Raw genomic sequence first — 15,740 nt, 5'->3', positions numbered from 1 at the left:
CATACGAGTTCCCACCTAGCTGAGGAGCTATATACATATATTGGTGCCAAAAAAACGCCTCATCCATGCAAAATTGTGCCAGCCATGCTCTCAGATTCTTATGCTCTGATTATATACTTGGCAAGCGTACGAGCTTATTGCAAATATATGAAAAATATACTAAAATGAAAGCCAAGTCAAGCTGTTAGCTGTTTGCCTCAGCATTAAGAGTACATTTTCAATGAAAATGACATAGATTGAACTTGATGTTAAAGTACCAATAAATAAAGCTAAAGTTAGGCCATTTCAAATGATATTTTCGCAGCGAATAGAACTAGATAATCAAGGCAGATAATAGAACAAAAATAATAATATAATTTTAAAATATAATTCTAATATAACATTATGCCCTTTGTAGTGCTCCCACTTAGTTCCCAGATTAAAGTCTTCTTGATTATCACAATTAAGCATAATTAAATAAAAAATAAAAATTTTTTCAACTACATTTTCAATTCATATGAAACTCAAAACGTAACTGGAAAGTCGAACAAAGTGAAAAGTCATTTAACAACTGTCCACATACACTAAAAAAAAAAATAGAAAAGAAAATAAAAAAAAAAATTAAAACCTCAGAAATGTCGGTTAATAAAGTTATAAAGTGCTCGGTCAAAGCAACTTTTTATCCTATTTGGCGAGAGAGCAAAGCAAAGTTGCATGTGAGGACAGCAGAGAGAGTGAGAGAGAGAGAGAGTGTGAGAGAGAGGCAATGAGCGAGTGATAGTGATAGCGAGAGGGAGCTGTTGGAAGTGCTGCTAAGATATATGAGAGTCAACTTTATGGGGCACACCAGCAATGTGTTGTTTGTGGCCTGACATTTCTTTTGAAGCAGGTGGCTCTTTGGCAGGGGGGAGAGGGGGACGATGGGCCGAGGCTAGTCAAACTCAAATTTATGATGGCATTGTGCAAGGAGCAGGAATGCAAGAGCAGCTTGCTGACTGCTTGACTTGCAGCATGAGTCAGCGTCCGTCCATTCTTCCTCGTCCTGCCTATACCGCAGGTGATCAGCTGGCTGAGACAGATGCTGCCAGACGTTGGGCGGGGTGTGGACCGGGTGGATGAGCACGTTGAAATGATTACCTAAAGCAAACACAGACATGGCAGCAAACAAACACACACGCACACACACACAGACAGACAGACAGACATACGCACCTGCACACACCTGACTATTGTTACAAAATGTTGGCCCCTGCTTCAGTTGCTGCTGCTGCTGCTGCTGCTGCTGCTGCTGCTGATGATGATGATGATGATAGCTTGAAGGCTTAAAATGTTCACTCACAAAGCGGGCTGGCTGCACCGCCAGAGCAGAGAGCAACTGAGCTGCCAGCTGGATACATGCAGGGGGAAAGGAAAAGGGCAAGGGTGACGGTGCTGCTGTAGGGGCAACTGCTGCTGCTGCTGCTGCTGCTGCTGCTCCTGCATATGGGTTCTTCTTAGGCACGCATGTGTAAAAAGAACGCAAAGGCCGGCCGGTGTGCACGGCTCGTCCGGCACACGTCGCGTATACGTAATGCCATGCAAATGCATACATATGCATACGTACATATATGTTGCTGTGTGTGTGCGTGAGTGGCTCTGTGAGTGGGTTCGGTGGTGCTTGCACCACTTCAAAAACGTGTGCGAGCAGCCACTTGATTGTGTTATTATTATTGTTTCAAGTGTTGCTTTCAGTTGTTCGCTGCTTCTTGTTTATCTGCAGCCATTGTAGCAGCAACTGTCACAAAGAGAGAAGCTCTTTCCACATATATAACCTTAAAAAATACATGTGTATATATATAGTTGGATATATACATATGAGTGTATATATATTGCTGTATATACACATACATATATCAGCATACATAGCCTCGAGTCCATTTGGCGAAAGAGCTTAACCCTTGTGAATGGATGAAGCCGATTTGTATAACTTAAAAAGTTATCGTTTTTTGTTATCGATCAACGATACATTTTTCAATAAGACGCTCATATTGGTAGCACAGTAGTTTCCAATACAAATCAAGTGATATTACGTACATTGCATGGAAATTTGCTTGCTAAATGATATCTGTTATCGATTACTGCTATCGATTATCTCAATATCAGTAGCTTATATGTAAGTCTTATTTCATTTCATTTAACTGGTCATTAAAAATATCATTTAACAAACTAAGCTCAGTATTATTTGTATCGATATCTTTTATCGATAATTTTTTCTTGTGCTAGAAATATATTTCATTATATTGTTATGCACAACAAGCTATTGGGCTTATTAAACAAACTCAACTTGCTCATGTCTGCTATCGATTCATATTATCGATAACCGATAAACTGGGAAGTCGTTATTATTAACATTACCTGTGCATACATTACTTGTACTGCCATATGTTATATGAAAGCATAAACTTAGTCTGTGCGCTTTCGTTTTTCGTTATCGATAAGCGATTACTCGTTTGAATAGCTAGCCGGCAGCTGCAATAGCAAGCAACTATTGCTGCCACAATAATTCGTTATATGGGATCTGTTACACTGCACACACACACACACACACACACAAGCCTGAATGCACTTTGAATGCATTCAAGCGGCGGCTCACACTCGAATGCGCATCCATTTGAAATGAGCGAAAGTTTCAGGCATTAAGATAAGTGAAGCAAATCAACGAGAGATGCATCGAATATGCTGTAGCTAAACAAGTATAGCATAGTATACCCCATGCGGTGTATCTTCTGCCTACGGGGTATACGCGGCAAGCACAAATAAATTGTTAAATAATTTTCACGAAAATCTGTGCAATTATTTGATCATTTAAAATGAATTTGTTTGACTCGAACTGGGTTAAGGGAGCGTCCGATAATGATAATTTGTAGCTGTGTGTGCGTGCGAGAGTGAAAGCTGCGAGTCCTTCCGACAATCCTTGAAAATCTGTTTCCCAGCGCCTTGAGCGCCATTTGCGCTATCCTTTTTCCTCAACTCCACCCCTCGTCGCCATCCCTTTCCTTCTTGCCTTTGTTCGTGTCTGAAGGGTAATTTATGAAAATTACTAAACGAACTACACCGAATGCGTGCAAATGCTGTTTCTCTCGCTGCCGAGCACAGCGTAGATAAGCCAAAAATAAGAAAACAAAACCCGAGCCATTCATTTACAAGTCTAGCGCTACCCTGTAAATAATTATGATTGTTGAATATTTACAAATTTAGCCAACTAAGGATCCAATAAATCCTACCTATACATTATATGCATCTCTCTTAATGCTATATCTCTTTTATCTTATCCCTTCTTATGTATCCTCTGTATCTACCCTATAGTATAAATGCACTCTATCTTATTTATTCTCTCCTACACGATCCTATCCTATTTTTAACTTTACTCTTAAAAATTTATTAGGATCCTATGATAGGTATCCCAATAAATTATTATGATAGATATCCCAATAATTTGTTAAGAGTATAGATATATATGGGATTTTTACTATTCTATTCTATCTACCCTAAATATTCTGTATATCTTTATCTCTATCCATATACCCCTTAAATAGCTTTATAGAGAATAATTCTCTAAACAAGTTTTCCAATAATTGAATGCAGCTGCCATTAGTGCTCGCCCCACTCGATTACAGGGTATTCAAACGGGTTAAATGCAGCTTTAGCATGCAAATAAAAAATAAAAGAAAACTAAAGCTGGAACAGTCGCAGTTGGGCGTGGCACGGGCGCATCACAGGATGTTGGCGTGCTCTTCATTGTCGTAAACAAAAAAGTAGCGAGGCGCAGCAGGATGCGACGCCCAACCGGAAGACCCAGCCAGTGACAGAGACAGGCGCAGCGAAAGAGAAAGAGAAAGAGCTAGGGACAGAACGGAGACAGAGAGCGGACAGTGGGCCATGATAATGCTAGCCGAAGCTCTGGCTCTGACTCTGGCTACCGCTCCACTAGCACATAATCATCATCATAATGCTCTTGCTGCTGTTGTTGTTGATGATGATGATGCTGGTGCTGCTGCAGTAGCTGAAGTCCTGGCATGCTCATTAAAAATTACCGTTCTTATGAAAAGTGGAATTAAAACGTGAAGTTTCTGCCAAGGCGCGTAAAGTTTTAATTGTTTACAATAGGCGACGCTCCAAAAATACGCTCCAGCAGTGTTTCAATCGAGAGCAGGGAGATGCCCTGTAAAAGGATTACAAAGAGGCACTTGAGCAGAAAGAGAGAGAGAGAGAGAGAGAGAGAGACAGCAAATGATATGCAAACAAGGAACCGTTTCACGTGATCATCGAGAGCTATCCATATTGAAATAGTTCTCAAACTTTTACTGCATGGCTTATCTAAGGCTAGCACGCATATTCACCCAGGCTCTGAGCTTGGAGCTGTCATGCCCTTCTGTGCAAGTCATGAGCTCTAGGATATACAGTAAATACGAAGACGGCACTGACAATGCATCTTTCAGGTTTATGCGTGACACAATTGCGATAACTCACGGGCATGAACTTCCGCTGGCTTACGGCTCGCAAACATCTCAGAGACTGTAAATAAAAGCTTAAAAACTATTTTGTGGTCATTAAAATACAAAAGTGACAAAACTCTGCAGCTGAGCTGAGTGAAGAAAATAAGTTGATGCCAAGGCTGTTCAAGAGTATGCTAGATGGATAAGTGTCTGCACTTAGCTCTTAGATATCAACACATGCCAAGCGTTGCTGTACATTCACTAGGAGTCTCTACTGTACTGGCTAAGAGGAAGGGGAGCCCTGATTTTCATGATATTGCTGCACGCATAAACCTGATTAGTTTGGCTGACAGTTTTGTAGCGGGCAATCACTGCAACATATATAAAAATGCAAGCACACACACACACACACACACACTCTCTCTCTCTCTCTCTCTCGCAGCTGTTTACGCTTTTTAAGTAGAAATTTCATTTGTCGCCGTCATAGCTTAGTGCAGCCTAGTCCCGTAGTTAATGCCTAGCGCCTACGTGGATTCTTCCGCCCCATCTCACTCAGCCACGCCCAGCTAAATACTTTCATTTAAAGGAAGAGAGAGAGAGAGAGAGAGAGAGAGAGAGGGAGAGAGAGAAAAGAGTTTGCTTTTTATGTGGATGCTTCGTTTGCTGTAGCAGCTCATTCGGGCCTTGACTATTTATTTGGCTTGTGCTCTCCAGGCTGCTCCCCCTCGCACCCCCCTCCCCCCACTCTCGCTCTCCCTCTTGCGTTCGCCCTCGTTGCTGCAAAGTCATTAAGACTAATGGCCACCTAAACAGCTCAAAGTGCAGATTGTTTGAGTGGGCGTGGGGCCAGGCTTTGGAGGCGTTTGCTGCAGTTGCAGTTGCAGTTCCACTTGTTGTTGCACAGTTACAGTTCCTCGTTGCCGTTGTTGTTGTTGTTGTTGTTGTTATTGTGGTTTTGATTTTGTAGTTTTCTGGTATTACAATACAACACGTTCCACCGCACACGAATTTATTTGCCACTCTTCGCTTGGCTATTGTTTGGCATTGTTAGCGCTAGCTCTTCCTCTCTCTCTCTCTCGCCCACTTACACTCTTTCTATCTACTTTGATTCTCTATGCATGTGTGTGTGTGTGTGTAATTAAGCACTCCAGCTGAGTTGTAAAATGTGTTTCAACACTTTTTCACTTGTTTCCCCCAGTTATTCTCCATTGTATCATTCCTTATGCCAGCCCAACTCCGCCCCGCCCCGCCCGCCCTCCAGCCACTCATCACGAAATTTGTCGGAAAACAATTTAAGGCAAACCGTGCGGCTTGCGGCCCCATTCCCATCCCCTTCGCTGGCAGCCAGACAGAGTGCGACCAGGCCACTATATTCCACTATTGACTACCAATTTCGGTTGATTTTATTGAATTTCAAAGAACATGACCAAAAAAAAAAAAAAAACCGAACCGAAAACGAAATAGCAGAAAAAAAGCCACAAAACGAATGAACTGCATAAAGTTTGCATTGTGTGAATGCCAAGTGTTTGAAAAGTCGCCGAAGAGGAAAATTCAAATGGACTTTCTTCAGCTGAATGAAAAATGCAATAGAACAGGTGAAAGGTGAGAGAGAAAGAGAGTGAGAGAGAGAGAGAGAAAGAAAGAAGCAAAGTGGGCAGCAGATGAGTAAAAAGTTAAGTGTTGGGCAAATTGATAAGCAAAGGCGAAACCAAAAGAATGCAACATTGTTGAAGGCATAGAGAGAAGCACTAAAAGAAGTTTGAAAACTAAAGTGTGAGTCGAAAGCCGTAAAAAAAGCCGCAATACATCAAAATGAATTCTAAAATAATTAATAAATAAGATTTTAAAATAAAATCATTAAAATTTCAAAAGAAAAAAAACATTTAAAGAAGTGTAAACTCAAGAAAAAAAAAAGTTAACTAAGAAAGAAGTGATTAAAACAGCTCAGGTCTATAAAAATAAATGAAAAGTAAACAAAGGACGAGGTTACAAAAATCTAAGAAAATACTTCTGATGGCATAAAGAACCTAAAGAATCTTTTGAATTTCGGAAAGGCTTAGAAAAAAATGTTAACAGCAAAGAGGATGAAGAAACTACACAAGTTGCAAAAGAAAACAGGACAAGAATTATGTAAAAAAAAATAGCGAAAAGTCGATCAAAATAATTGAAAAGTTTTGACAAGATTTTATGGAACGAAAAATGTAAAGTCAAACTGAAAATACCCAAAAAAATAGTCAAGATGAAAAATCTGGAAGCAACTGAGAGAGCAGAGAGAAGCATACAACAGTGAAAGGATAAGCAAATGCGAATAGCTAAAGCCCGCAGCGATCAAATCAGAGCAGCAAATTAAGAAATCAAAGTGAGAAGCTAAGCCCGAATCGAGGCGAGAAATCAACAGCTATGCGAAGCGAGAGAAGCGAAGCGTGAAGCAAGCCAGGGAATTGCCAGAGGGAACGCTTTATCACTCAAACAAGCTATCTACTTCACGTGCAGCTGACTTCACATCAATGGCTGCTGCCAGCGAAGGTAGAACGCAAATCAAATCCAAAGCAACACCGTCGTCGTCCTTTTGGGACTGCGTCCTGACGACTTGCAGCAGCCTTGAATGGGGCAACATTCAACGGCGTTAAGTGCATTTGCTTTCAGCATTTTGTGGATGCTTTCAAGCAGCAATTAGACACTTTTAGCTACATTTGAGATTAAATGCTGTCAGGCAGCTGCGAATTGAGAGATCACTCGACGTGCCCGCACCGGCACGCGCAGCTACCCTTTTGGCCAAGACGATTTTCATTGCATTGCTTCCACACTGCTTTATCCCTTCTTGGTTTTCTTTTCTTTCATTTTGCACAAACTAAATGAAATTATTTCCGTATAATTTATTTGCACTAACAAGAAAATGATATAAGCGCCTTGGGCGCTAGCTCGGCGGGCCCTCGGGTGGCATTCATTAAGAGCAGCAGCCACCTTCCATCTATATGGATAGATAGATGGGTATACGTATATATATGTATATATATCTGTCTATATTTATATACACAAATCCCAGGACTCTGTCGCGACTCGCGCTGTCTGCGTTCGTCTTCATCATACTTTGGGACTGAGTGAACGGGTGACAGGCGAAGGAGAAAGCTAAAATTTATGCTTGACATAGAAACACAATTTCGTCTGACTGTCGACCATTTTGTTCATGTACTTGCATCTGCCTCCATTTGACTTGTTTTCATGTCTACTCTATCTGTATCTGTATCTGTGTCTGTGTCTGTGACTGTGTCTGTGTCTGCCTTTGGATGTGTGTTGCTTTTTTCTGCACTTCCATATTTCGGCATGCTTTCAAATTGAGTTGCAACACGCTATAGAACAACGAGGATTGCTCGAGAGCAGAGAATGACTCGACTGGAAGATACCCTGGAGCTTGGCTTTCAGCTTGAGCTGAAAAATTAGCATATGAACACTATATCAGGGAGCTCTGGTTAGTGTTATCCATGTGATAGGGTTGGTTAAGTGGGTGGAACGATCTATGGGTGGTTCGCATGATAGATGATTATAGGATGGAGGATTGGATACACGAACGGTTGGATATACGGATGTGCAGAGGAACAGATGGATGGACGAAGAGTCGGACGGATGACCTAATGAACAGGCGGACATAGAGACATACGAAAAACTGAGTGATGGAGGGATGGACGGACGGTTGGATAGATTGTCGAAGAGATTTTTGGTTGCACGAATAAACGGAAGGACTGATTGACGAAGGTATGCATGGATAGAAAGATGGATCTGCGATCAAGCTCAAGTAACGGACCAAAAAAAGAATAGATAGACGGCCAGAACGGCACTCTGGAAGATACTCAAATTGATCTATAAGAAGACAGAGACATGGGTAGACATACTGACGGAAGGATAAACGTACAGATGGCTAAATATACTGACAGTCTGACAAACGGACGGACGAACAGAACAAACTCAACTCGACTGTTGCTACGGCTGCCTGTTACAGTGATTTTAACAAATGCCGTATACCCAGAATTCCGCTTTTCCATGGACTTGGGTTTGAAAAATGAATGTGTGTGCGTGTGTGTGTGTGCGTGCGTGTGTCTGACATGATTGCAGTTGTGCATTCGACTAGAAGATGCTCTGTCCTAACTCGCCTAAGCGCACCAGCAACAACAAGGATACGTTCCATGTGAACTAACTGCAAGTCCTTGTGGTTGGCTCTGCACCAGCGTTTGCCCTTTGAGTGGGTCAAGGCGGCTAATAAGCCCCTTAGAGTCTCACTTGACTTAACATGTCCACTTAACCTCCAGCCGTAGTTGCTTGCCTTGCTCACAGTTATTTTTATGGCTGGCATTACTTTGACTTGACTTAATGCATTTTGTGGCAGCACTTGTCCTCCCCGGCTGTGCTAAAATTAATTAAATGAAGACCCTCCCTTAGACATAGTTTAGTTTGGGTAGCTCTCTTCTTCTCTTCCGCTAACAGCGGGGGAATCGCGCATATTTTACCGATCATCCATGTTGTCCTATTTACTTTTTTGCTCTTCATCTGGATTTTATTTTTAGCAAATGTTTTGGTTTTTCTATTTTCTAGTTCAGAGCTCTTTTTCCGCTCACTCTTTTTTACTCCGTCACTCAAGTCAGGGAAGACCCCGAAAGGGAACTACTCGCCCTTACGGGCTAAACCTCGTTCAGCTCTACCGCTTAATTAGCTAAATCTTTGCTGAAGACTTTACCGCAGTCAACAGCTTGCACTACCGGATACCCTGTAATACTCCTGCGCTCAGCAACTAATTAGCTGCAGCTGACAGTTTAAGACACACAAAGTGCAGCAGTCACAGCTATGATAGAGAATAAAAGAAAAAAACCTATTAGGCTGCCCTCAAGTGTCAGAACCGCACAAATTCTGTTGTCGAGAGACAACAAAAAAAGGAGGAAATACACACACACACACACACACACACACACACACACACACACACATAGAGAGCACACACATGGATGAGCCGCTGAGCTGTGTGTGCGGGCAGATAGCTTAAGGTCCCATGTATCATGACGAAGCTGTTGACACTTCATAAATACATGAGTTGCACTCGGCGTCCGCTCACACGTGCACAGTGCACAAACACACACACATACACACACACACACACACACACACACACACACACACACACACACACACACAAATGGCACACATTAGGTATGCTTATAGCTGTGCACAATTGTTACTGTTCACGTTTTGTTATACCCTGTAGACTTGGCTAAGGGCAGACAAACGCCTTACTCTGGCTGCAGTGGAGCATGAGTTGGTTAATGGGCGTGGCATATGACTGATTCCTGTGGATTTACTATTTATATATAATTTTTCATGTACCATCACAGGTGACGCTAGTTATTTAAATACTGTGACGATAGTTGTTTAAAAACAGTCGATAGCAACGATAGTTATTTAAGTGCGATCAAGGGTCGATAATAGTTCATTGAGTGCCAGCGATAGACGAGGATAGTGCGATGATTAGTAGTCGATAGTCTCAAAAGTAAAGGAGAAGAAACAAAATAAGATTTTTTAGCAATTCTATTTAAGACTTGTAATCCTTATAGAGACAGATAGATGCCTGAAAATGGATAGAGTAAGGCCTAAGCTTACTGGAATGTCCTTTACCCATAGTAAAGCCTGAACATGTGGGTATATCTGATACCTTGGCCAAGACTCATAGCTAGATAATGAGCTCTTATTCACATTTCTTCATTGCTACATACAAACTAATTTGATATCTTTACACTTTCATAGATCAACTAGATTTAAAGAGCTGATTAGCACTTACAGGGTATTTCCTAGCACAGCACAGCCTTGGCTCACACATGCATTTTTTCACCAAGTGTATCTTTTTTGTACTTTGTCCCCATCCGAGCACTTCAACAAATTTACACTTGTATCACTCATACGCTACGTTTTTATGCTATTTGCACACACACACACACACACACACACACACACACACACACGTGCGGGTGCAAACACACCTCAGCGCACGCTGTAGTTGTTATTGTTGTTGTTGTTGTTGTCAACGCTTGTTTAACGCCTGAATCGTCGCATGCGGGTTACAGGAACAAACTACAAAGCAACAAAAAGCGAAAACAAAAAACAAAAAAAAAAAATCTGATGGGATAGAGGGGGAAAAAAATAAGGAAACAAATTTGAACAACAAAATTAAAAGCACGCGAAATTTGTGTGCACTATGGAAATAAAATGAAATGAAACGAACTGGAATGAATTGGAACACAGAATTCGAATGAGGGCGGACTAAGCAAGCGGCTAAAGTGCGAAAGGAGTCAAGGATATGTGTACCGGGATAATTGCATGCATTGAGTTCGCTGAACTAGTTCCAAAGTGTATCACTTTGACAGCTCGGGCAGGCGTTCTAGGCGCAATGAAAGAGATTGATGTGGGAAGGAGCGAGAGGCAAAACTACGGCACTCGCAATCGCAATTGCAATCATACGCAGAACGTAATGAACTCTTCTGTTGCCTTCTATGTGCTGTGAGCTGGATCAAAAGAGAAAACGGGGAGCTGAATGTTATTAGCGGATAGCTTTTGGCCTTGAAATGATATAGGTTCTACTGCAACAGCTCTAATGTGCTAATGACTGTGGCCATGAACTAGTTCAAAACACATTTTTTTAACAAAATTTTTAATTAAATAGCTCTCAATCCATTTAGCAAGCAACATTATTATGCTCAATCATCAATCAAAGACTCTATCTTCAGTATCTCTATCTCCCAAGTAATAATTTGAAATTGTAATACTTGAACTGGTAGCAGAATAGCATGTATGAACATGTCTTTAAAAATAAACGACAGACATAGAAAAGCTTAATATATAGTAAATTTATTTAACGGGCCAATACGTCAATGACTTTGTTCGAAGTTCATGAACTAGTTCTAGAGACATGTTGCTAAAACTATTCATATTCATGGTATGCCAATAAGTCAATGAGTGTCAGCTCATGAACTGGTTCAAAAGACTCTTTAACATATGCATTGAAATGCTATATTTGAAATAGCGCCAAGTAGGCAATTTTTTCATAAGATTTATGCGCTGTAAATCTCATTTAAAGTCCATGAACCGGTTCCAAATTACTTCACTATAATGAATCAAATACCCTTCTAAGCTCACTCGATCTATTTATACTTGCAGCGGAGTGGTCCTTGCCACGGACAAACGCGTAGACAAAAGAATGCTGAGCAAATGTCAGAGGGCATGGCAGCACTGCCTGATCTCATAGTTTTCTCTCGTGTTTGCTCTTAATGTCGCTCTGGGGCTATGACAAGTGGCACTACGACCAAAAAAATATATAAAGAAAAGCAAACTGAGAGACGAGAGGCATTTAATAGAAGCAGCAAGCACTACGAGTAGCTGAAACTGGCTACAGAGGCGTGTCAGTTGGCTGGGCTATGCGAAAGGCAAATGAAGGCAGAAATAAATGTGAAGCAGAGCAAATGAATCACCGACAAATTACGGTAAGAAAAGGAAATTTCAAAACGGAAATGGCGGCAGCAAAATTTCGTTATGGCCGCATCACAGTTTTTTTTTATTTTCATTTTTTTTTTTTTACTTTTTGTTGTTTTCTTTCCGTTGCGCATTTTTCCACTGCGCTCCTTTTGTGTGTGTTTTCTTTAGCCGCCTCTTCCTCTTGCTCATACAGTTGGCAACAATATTTGCAGTTTCTTAAGTTTTCCTCTCTCCATTCCTTACCACTCCTGGCCCTTTCCCACTTTTTTTTTGTTTTATGGGCCAGCGGCCAAACGGAGTAGTAGTAAAAATTTTAACATAACTCGAGAAGCAGAGGCAAAAAAACTTAAAAAAAAATACGAAAAGGTCTTATGAAATATGCATATGCTCATTTGGGCTTACAGCGTGCCACGCCCACACATAAACAAACACACTCAGCGCCACTGTTTTTTTGCTCAGGCTACACAATTTCATTAAAGTTCGTACGAATAGGACCTTTTCTTTAAGATGTTCCCACTGGGAATACTAAAGAGCGAGAGCTAGAAACAAATTGAGTGGGACTGACCAGGCTTAAGTAGTTCAGGTGAGCCAGTTCCAGAGTTGAGGTTGTAGTGAGTTAATTACCTGAAAGTGAGAAAAGGACGAAAATATGTTAGTAAGAATATTTTTTTATATACACTATAAGTATTTATAATGCAAATAGTATATTTTAGTTATACAAAGTGAAAAGGATATAGTGTAAGGAAATATATTTAACTTGTACAAAATATATTCAATTTTGATAAATTGGTTAGATCTAGGAGAAGTCTGAAAAAGAATGTATATGAATCTAGGACAGTTTAATTTTTAGATTATGTAAGAAAACATATACTCAGACCGTCTTTAGATCCTGCTGGGCTGTAGATCTACTCTATATGTCTAGAGTAGAAGCTCAGAACTAATGCTCGACAGCTTTGCTTTTAACATCATTTCGGACAGACTCGTCAATACCGAACGCTCTCAGTATGCGTTCATTTTACCTTTGGTCAACACAGATAGTAAAAATAAAAGCTCAGAACGCAGGGCGCTTAAAAAAATTTTAAAAAACCAAAAAAAAAAAAAAATAAATAAATAAATAAATAAAAATAAAAATAGATAAACGAAATCAAATAGCCCAAAAGACAGTTTATAAAAGTTTTTAAATTAATTGATAGAAATTGAAATTTTTACATATATTGATTTCATTGATGATTTGCAAAATTCCTGCTCGAAATTCTTAGTTCAACTGAAAATGACGCTCGCATGCTTGTTGGTATTCACTCTGGGCACCGCCAGCGTCATTATCCTGGGCTATTGCATGTACTTTGACAGAAAGCGTCGCCTGGACCCGGCCTACAGGCGGAAGGTGCACGAGCGCCGTCAACGGGACGCGCTCGAAATGTTGAAGTATCGTCTGATCAGGGACAGCGACTGGGCGCTGAACGATATCATGTGCGATAGCAGTGCTTGCATGACTCTGGAGCGCTGCTTTCTCGACGAGATCGAACGGGGCGAGGTGCTGATTACCCAGGGCGACATATCCGATGGCCTCGGCCATTTGGCCAATGCAATCATGATGTGCGCCCAGCCGACGCCAGTGTTGCACACGTTGAAGGAATCGCTGCCGGATCGTGTCTTCATGCCGTTGATCATGAAACTGCATGAGCTGCAGAGCTATGAGGCCACCACCGCATCCAGCTCCAACAAGGAGGACTCGACCAGCTGTCCAGACTTGAGCTAAAATAGCTCCCATGGCGAAAAGTGAAGCCCGGAAGCTCAATTTATATGAGTATATGTATGTCTACATGAGTATATATGCATATATATTTCTATAGATATATATTTAGATATATATTTAGATATATATTTAGATACATATTTGTATATACACAAAATTGTCAAAGTATCTTGCATTAAAGCCGTTCGATTTTTGTTATCTACTCACAGAAGAGAATGAAAATGTATGAATATACTATATTCAATGTGGGTTCATTCTATTTTAGAGAGATATACCATATGAAACGGAAATATATATTAACACTAACAGCAGAGCATGATTTCCTAGTTACTCTCTCTCTCTCTCTCTCTCTCTCTCTCTCTCTCTCTCTCTCTCTCTCTCTCTCTCTCTCTCTCTCTCTCTCTCTCTCTCTCTCTCTCTCTCTCTCTCTCTCTCTCTCTATCTATCTATCTCTCTTGTCCCACTAATGCAGTGGTGTCTATGGCTTGCTTCACATTCTTCGCTGAGAGAGTGAGTGAGACACGAAGAGCTGTAGCTGATCGTAGTGCCCAATTTTGCTTGGTGAGAGCGAGATGGCTGCTTATGTCTCTTTGATCAGGCTCGCTACGATTTAATGGGCACTTTGAAAAGTACAGTTATAAAATGTTACAGGCATATATACATATATGTATATGTACAAGTATTTAAGCTAAGGCAATGTCTTTAAGGGAGACAGAGAGCGGAGAATAAATCGAATTGTGAGAGCAGAGCAAGCATATCAGTGCGCTCGCTCACTCCAACTGGCAGGAGCATGGATGAAAGTTACTATGAATGATAGTCCAAATTTTAATCTTCAATTGCATATATATCGTGTACTACTAAATGTGGTATACCTATATAAATAATATTCTTCAGTTGCTTTTGGCTCGAATCGTTTAAATGAAAAACTTTAGCTTCTTTTTATTATTGAGTCGATAGACAGATTTTTATTAATATATTTGTATTTTATATACATATGTAAGCTTTTATAGAGAATATTTGCTGTCTATTTTTGTTTCTTTTTTCCCGTTTTCCTTAGACATGCCCTATTCGAAGCTCTCTTACACAATATTCTTTGTGATTATCAAAAGCTGCAAGGCGAGAAGTTTTGCAGCTTTCTTAGAGTTTTCCCTCTTCTTTTTTTGTGGTTTTTCTTTGCTTCTACAGACTCAATCGAGTGTGGTCTCTGGCATGGGTTCGGTCATCTCCAAGTCGGGCAGCTTGGTCAGCAGCATATTGTATATGCGCTCTGGCAGGGCCACCTTCATGGCCTCCATCAGGGCAACGGGCTGGGCACAGACCATGATGGCATTGGCCAAGTGAACCATGCCCATGTCCAGTTTGGCCTGCCTGAATAGATCTTCGGCCAGCTTGATCTGGTTTTGGAAATAATGCTGCACCACCTCGTGATTGTTGAGCTCGGAAAGGTTGAGCCGGCTGGTCGGCTGGTAGACGGACGGCAGTGTGTTTACCTGCTGGCGACGCTCATGCACCTTCCGCTTGTAATTGGGATCGGAGCGACGCTTGCGATCGTAATAAATACAATAGCCAAGTAGAATAGCACCGGCAGTGCCCGCGGTCAGAGCCAGCAGCGAGTTCCTGGACATCTTTTGTGTGGGTCAATTTGGAAATGTTGAGCAATTGACGAGTGCTTTTACAACAGTTAGTATTGTTGAGAGTCTGATATGTTCTATACAGATTATTATGAAAATATGAAATGACAGAAAAATCACCGTGTGTCAAAACCAAATGGAAAAGTCAAGGCGCACTCAGTTAGTGAAAATAGTATTATTATTATTATTTTTTGAGCCTCTCAAAGGTATTACAAAGGTATTTCAATTATATAACCGTATAGCACATCGTTAAGATCTGTCCTTCAGTCAGATCGGATGGGTCAAAGACCCATTTCTACTAGCGAAATTGAAGCAAGCAGCGTGCTTTGTTCTTCGAGGTCTTGGCTCAGCCTTTGTGAGCGATTCGGCTTACAGAAGCCACATCAAAAC

The 15,740-nt window shown here is 41.0% G+C and overlaps 1 pseudogene; it reads right to left on the bottom strand.

Moving 5' to 3' along the window:
• Nucleotides 1-14,738: 14,738 nt before the first annotated feature.
• Nucleotides 14,739-15,422, bottom strand: LOC115565247 (mitochondrial import receptor subunit TOM20 homolog pseudogene; annotated as a pseudogene).
• Nucleotides 15,423-15,740: the final 318 nt, after the last annotated feature.

Source organism: Drosophila navojoa, chromosome X (assembly GCF_054131105.1).
Source record: "Drosophila navojoa isolate 15081-1374.11 chromosome X, UAZ_NAV_1.0, whole genome shotgun sequence".
Taxonomy (NCBI): domain Eukaryota; kingdom Metazoa; phylum Arthropoda; class Insecta; order Diptera; family Drosophilidae; genus Drosophila; species Drosophila navojoa.
Note: the sequence above shows the minus strand (reverse complement) of the source record. Positions and strands in the feature narration are given on the sequence as shown.